Source organism: Lissotriton helveticus, chromosome 7 (assembly GCF_964261635.1).
Source record: "Lissotriton helveticus chromosome 7, aLisHel1.1, whole genome shotgun sequence".
Lineage (NCBI taxonomy): Eukaryota > Metazoa > Chordata > Amphibia > Caudata > Salamandridae > Lissotriton > Lissotriton helveticus.
The window spans coordinates 78966757-78973366 of record NC_136068.1 but is presented as its reverse complement, the minus strand read 5'-3'; positions in this window follow the sequence as shown (position 1 = coordinate 78973366).

Below are 6610 nucleotides of genomic sequence, written 5' to 3'. Positions count from 1 at the left end.
ACCAGAACCTATGGACATTGGAGCAGTAAGGGCTTCCTTAACTGTGAGTGAGAGGGATTATCGAAGAAAACAGGGCCCCTGTCTTTACTGCGGAAAAAAGGGACACTACCTCCGTGATTGTCCGATAAAACCTAAGGCAGGAAGATTCAGAGCCGGACAAGCCGTTGCAGGAACAACTGACAAGGGGCCGGAAAACTACAAAGCTTGAGGGTGGACGAAGGGGTGCCATCAAGCGAACAAGTTATCCCTTTCATAACGCCAGGTGGGGTGCAGGAGAAGAGCCATATGTTTCTTGATTTGATTATGGTTATCGCAGCTAAAGAAACTAATGTTAGTGCCATGGTGGATTCCGGCGCAACAGGGTGTTTCATGGACTGCGCAGAAGCCGAACGGCTGGGAGTGAGGCTTACAACCAAGAAACATCATGAAACGGTGTATGCAGTGGATGGTAAAGAATTGGAAGCAGGACCCATCAAATACCATACCCCAGAATACGAACCTATTTGTAATACATTCCATAGGGAATACCTGTCCTTTAACATCATCAATGCACCACAATACGGTATCATCTTGGGACTCCCTTGGTTGAAAAAACACGAACGCTCCATACATTGGTCCTCTGGAACGGTACAGTTTACATCCGCATTTTGTATGGAACATTGTGTTTCACTGTTTGATGGTCCCTCGAGGGCTTTGGCCTCCATCCAACACGTAGCCACCGCGGCTGAAAAAGACGTGTCATTACCGTCTTGTTATCTGGAGTACGAAGCGGTGTGCAGTGATACCCAGGCTGAGATGCTCCCACCACATAGGGAGTACGACTGCCGAATAGACCTTGTTCCGGGGGCAGTGGTCCCGAACGGAAGAATTTATGCTCTCACAATACCCGAGAACGAAATCCTGCGTACCTACTTGGATAAATACCTAGCGTTGGGATTCATACGACCCTCCAGATCCCCGGCTGCATCTCCTCTGTTTTTTATACCAAAGGCTAACGGAGAGAAAAGGTGTTGCATCGATTTCAGGGCTCTCAACACTATCACTGTGAAGAACCAGTACCCGCTGCCGCTAATCCCTGTACTGCTGGAGCAGGTGCGATCCGCTCGAATCTATACCAAGCTGGATCTAAGGGGCGCCTACCATCTCGTTCGCATACGCCAAGGGGACAAATGGAAAACGCCGTTTAAAACGCGGTACGGGCTTTTTGAATATCTGGTGATGCCCATCGGGCTCTGTAATGCCCCGGCCGCATACCAATACTTCTTAAATGAAGTATTGAGGGAATTTCTCGACCGATATGTCGTGGTATACATTGACGACATTTTAGTATATTCGGATACCACAGAAGAACACATAGAACACGTGAGTCGGGTGTTACAAGCATTAATGACTAACCATCTGTATTGCAAGATCACAAAGTGTGAGTTTCACGTCACCACGGTAGAATTCCTGGGCGTGATGCTCACGCCGTCTGGGCAAATCATGGCCGAAAGGAAGGTCAAAGCTGTGATGGAGTGGCCTCGCCCGTGCAATATCATGGATATTCAGAGCCTGTTAGGATTTGCCAATTTTTACAGGCGCTTCATTCAAGGATTCTCAGCTATGGTAACACCTTTGACCAAACTCACACGGAAAGATGTACCGTTCATATGGGATAAGGCAGCACAAAACGCTTTCGATCAGATGAAAGCTGCCTTCTCTACAGCCCCGGTCCTCATGCATGCCAATCCTCAACTTCCGTTCACAGTGGAAGCCGACGCATCTGAAGTTGCAATCGGGGCTGTGCTGTCTCAACGAAAGGAGACCACTGGACAACTGCATCCGATTGCCTTTATGTCGCGGAAATTAACTCCAGCAGAAATTAACTATACGATCGCTGAAAAGGAACTGCTGGCGATTCGGGAAGCGTTCCTGGAATGCAGACATTGGCTACTAGGTGCAAAACACCAAGTGACGGTATATACTGACCACCGTAATCTGCAATTTATGCGTGCGGCTTGTCATTTGACTCCTCGTCAGTTACGGTGGATGTTATTTTTTGAGGAATTCCGGTTTATCATCACATACAAACCTGGCGTTCAGAATAAGAAGGCGGACGCACTGACCAGACAAGAAAACCAAGAGATGCATACCAACAAACCTGTTTGGGCTATCATCGATTCCTCCAAAGTTTTGTGTGTCACTAGAACAGGGGATTTTTTGTTGGGTGTGAAAGCTGGAGCGCAATCATATGTATGGAGAACCTGGCTGAGGCATCACCAGAAATGGAAAGTGAAACAAGGTGTGCCTATGAAGGGAACACAAGTGCTCGTGCCTACGAAAGCTTTGAGGAGAACAGTGTTTTCTTGGTGTCATGAGTCCCCTTGTGCGGGTCACATGGGGTATGCAAAGACTCTTGAAAAGGCATTAAGACAGTTCTGGTGGCCTACCATTCGTCCGGATCTTTGTCGATGGGTGAAAGAGTGTTCCCAGTGTGCCCGAATGAAGTCAGATCGTCAACAACCACAGGGACTATTACAACCTATGCCCATGCCAGAAAACCCTTGGGAGAGATTCTCAGTGGATTTCATACTTGGCCTCCCCAAAGACCAAGGGAAGACTGCCATTATTGTAGTCATCGATTACCTCATCGCCTGTAACCAAGTCCCCACAGCGGGTCAGTTAGCTCACCTTCTTTTGACTCACATAGTCAGGTTGCGCGGGCTGTCGAGGGTGATAGTGTCTGATAGAGGGGCCCAGTTTACCGCACGGTTTTGGAAAACCTGGTGCTCGGAGCTGCAAATCACGTCATCTCTTTCCACCGCCTTTCACCCACAAACAGACGGTCAGACGGAGAGGCTGAACCAGACTCTTAAGCAGTTCTTGCGTTGTTACGTGCAAGAGAATAAAGATTTGTGGGTGAAATGGTTGTGGGTAGCAGAAATAGCCTACAATAGCTCTCAACACTCCTCCATGCTTCACTCCCCTTTTTTTAGTTCCTATGGGCATCATCCCAGGTTTAACCCCCTGTTGCTCCCGAATGCCAGCAACAAATTCCCAGAGGTCAAGGAAAGGTTGTTGCGTGTGCGCAAGGTGCTCCTTGCCACATGCAAGAATCTTGTACAAGCTAAAGCCAGATACAAAACACAGGTAGACAAAAGGCGCAGGCCTTGTCCAGGGTACAAGAAGGGTGACCTGGTGTGGTTGTCCACGAAACACATTAGGTTTAGGAAACACAGTGTGTTCAACCATAGGTTCATAGGGCCTTACAGGGTGGTAAAACACATCAATCCGGTGGCTGTGCGGCTGTGTTTGCGTGCTCACTTTTGAATCCATCCAGTTTTCCATGTATCCCTCTTGAAACCCTCTCACTGTCCGGTTCGTAGGGCTCCGCTGCCCATCTGGGTCCAACAGGACAGGGAATACGAGGTCAGGGGGGTTCTTGACTCTAAGTGGGTGAGGGGGCGCTTGATGTACCTACTCTCCTGGAAGGGCTACGGTCCGGAAAATAACTCATGGGAGCCTGCCAATGCCGTGCATGCTCCTGGTTTGGTGGCAAGGTTCCAATGTACGTTTCCGGGCAAGCCTGCTGCCGGTCAGCCCCCCTTGTGAAGGGGGGTGTACTGTCCGGAACTGAACGAAGGGGTCACTGATTGGCATCGGCAATGTCATGAACTTTGAAGATTGAAACCGAGTACTTTTGTGCAGAGATCTGGGAACCCCGTATCGGATTGGGTTCACGTACTGTTGGTTTCATGAGGTAGAGCTGCCTCATGTGAGATACCGTACAAATCGGTGCTCTCTCGGCTGAGAGAGCGTGAGCATAGTGGTTCCCCGTTGGCTGAAACAGTCATCCTGCTGTTTCTTTGGGGGGAACATAGAAGGGGACACGTGCAGATCGTGAGTGAGTAGAACAACGTTCGGTTGGGATTCCAGCCATACTCATATATCCTGCATGCAGCCTAACTTTGGAATACGGTCTGGGGTGTCCTAATTCGAATCATTTCAGGATTATTCACCTACAGCTGGCAATGTTAAGAAGTGATTAACCTATGCCCGCTGTGTTACTTTCCTTATCATCAATTGATGTACATCTTTATTTCCTAGCACAGGAGTGACGAACTGGGGGAGATACAGAGGGATTTATCTAACTACATGCCATGAACTCATGTATATATAGGTATGTTGTGAATACATTGACAGGACTGGTTTTGTACTAATGTTATGAGAGTTCCAACACCAGCTATCAGTTCTTCTGTTTCAGTTGATGAATCTCTGGTCTCACCTCATTCTTCACCCCCTGATTTACAGCTTCAATATTTTTTCTTTACAGGTAGGGAATAGGATAGTACAGGGTTCCGAAGCATAGTGTAATTGATGGTGTTATACTAGTATTTCTTAGAGTGTAAGTTCTAAGTGTATGCTCTTGTCATTTCAGGTCTCCCTCCCTGCCGTCCCCTTCCTTTCCTTCCCTCGCCTGACTATCCTAGCAGTCTGTGTATTTTCTCCAGACTCTTGGGGACGTCGTGAGGGGTAAGTTATAGGTACTTCAGCACAATCCCGAAGGAACAAGAAGGTGGAGCCTGACACAGGCTACAATGGCACACCTGAGAAGTGTTTAAAGGGCCACTTAAATGGGTGTCGCAATTAGTGCTGCGAACTCACTAGTGACTTTTCATTTACAGGCCAGAGGTCCATGTAGATCCACTTTACTAGGGACTTACAAGTACATTAAATGTGAAAATAGGGTGTAAGTCAATATCACCACGTTTAAAGGCGAGAGCACAAGCACTTTTGCACTGACTTGCAGTGATAAAGTGCACAGAGTCCTAAAACTTAAAATGCCACAAATTCAGAAAAATAGGAGGGGTGAAGCCAAAAAGTTTGGGGGTGACCCTGCAGATAGGACAAATTGCAAGAATAAAACGATATATCGCACCAACGATAATGTATGGATATTGGGTTTCAACAAGTGTTTATCATTTGTGCACCACCAAGTGTATTGATTTGTTTTGATCCTATTACATTCTTTGTTTCCATCACACTTCAGAATTACACGTGTTTCATTAGTGCTTTCTGAACTTCTGATTTATTTCGAAATATGTGAACAGTACATTTGGATCACTGAAATAATATCGAGGGACAGAATATCGACCATCAAAAATATCGTTGACAAAATATCGACAGTCAAAATATCGAGTTTCTATCTACAAACAGGTAAGTACAAAAATATCGAGTTAAAAATATCGTTTACAAAAATATCGTTGTAAAAAATATCGTATTTACTAAAAACAGTGTTAAATTAAATTAATATTAATAATTAATTACTAAAATATACTTAAAATTACTTAAATTAACTTATAATAATTAAATAATTAAGGAAAGTTAAATAAATATTTTTTTATTTCATATTTATTAAAACATATATATATATATAGTAACAAAATATAATAAAATAATACCCAAAAACTGAAAACTGACCCTGAACCCTAAAAATAAAAACGAGTTTTTTTACTATCTATATTATATACTTACATATTTTCACTTTCTATATTATTTACAGTCGATATTACTTCACTTACCTTAAAAACAATATTTTGGCTGTCTATATTCTGTCCTGTCTATATTTTGTCCAAACGATATTTTTGACTCGATATTCTGTCCAAACGATATTTTGGAGTCGATATTATGTCTGTGCACCAGTACATTTACAGGCATTTACATTTTGTTGTGGTTTAGAAAAAAATTGCATTCTACGGCCTTTCCTTTCTTACTCCCTGTACCCCAGCACGGTTGTCCAATGGTTCATTTTACAAAATTCTCTCACTTTGCAATTAAAGATGAAAAGAGAGCACCAATCTCCGTGTTAAAAGAATAAGCAGCCATTTGTCAGAAGACATACTCTGACATTGGGCCTCTGTTTTTGAACGCACAGCAAATGTGGCAAGATAAACACACAAAATGTACAGCTATTGTGACCTTAGATTGTAGGTAAGTGGTTCAGGAGTCAACAGAGAGGGTGAATATTAGGGTAAAAGATGGGGTGCAGAGTGAGACGGTGGTAGAGGGGAGGTGAGAGACAGGGTGAAGGAGAGGGCAGTAGTGGAAAGGGTGAAGAAGAGAGAACTGCCATGAAGGAGCGAGGAAAAGGGTCAAAGAAGAAAGGAACAGTGTAATGAGAGAGTTTGAGGAGTGAGAGGTGTTGATAGGAGTGAAAAGGGGATGGTATGAAAAAGAAGAGGAAGAGAACGCTGGCTGCTGAGAGGGAGCTGGAGGCGCGAGATGGTACAGGGAGAGAGAGAGGGGAGAGAGAGAGAGAGAGAGAGGAGGGAGAGAGAGAGGGGGGAGAGAGAGAGAGAGAGAGAGAGGAGGGAGAGAGAGAGGGGGAGAGAGAGAGAGAGAGAGAGAGGAGGGAGAGAGAGAGGGGGAGAGAGAGAGAGAGAGAGAGAGAGAGAGAGATAGACGAGAGAGAGGAGGGAAAGAGAGGAGAGAGAGTGAGAGAGGAGGGAGAGGGAGATAGAAGAGAGAGAGGAGGGAAAGAGAGGAGAGAGAGAGAGAGAGAGAGAGAGGAGGGAGAGAGAGAGAGAGAGAGAGAGGCAAGAGAGAGAGAGATAGAAGAGAGAGAGGAGGG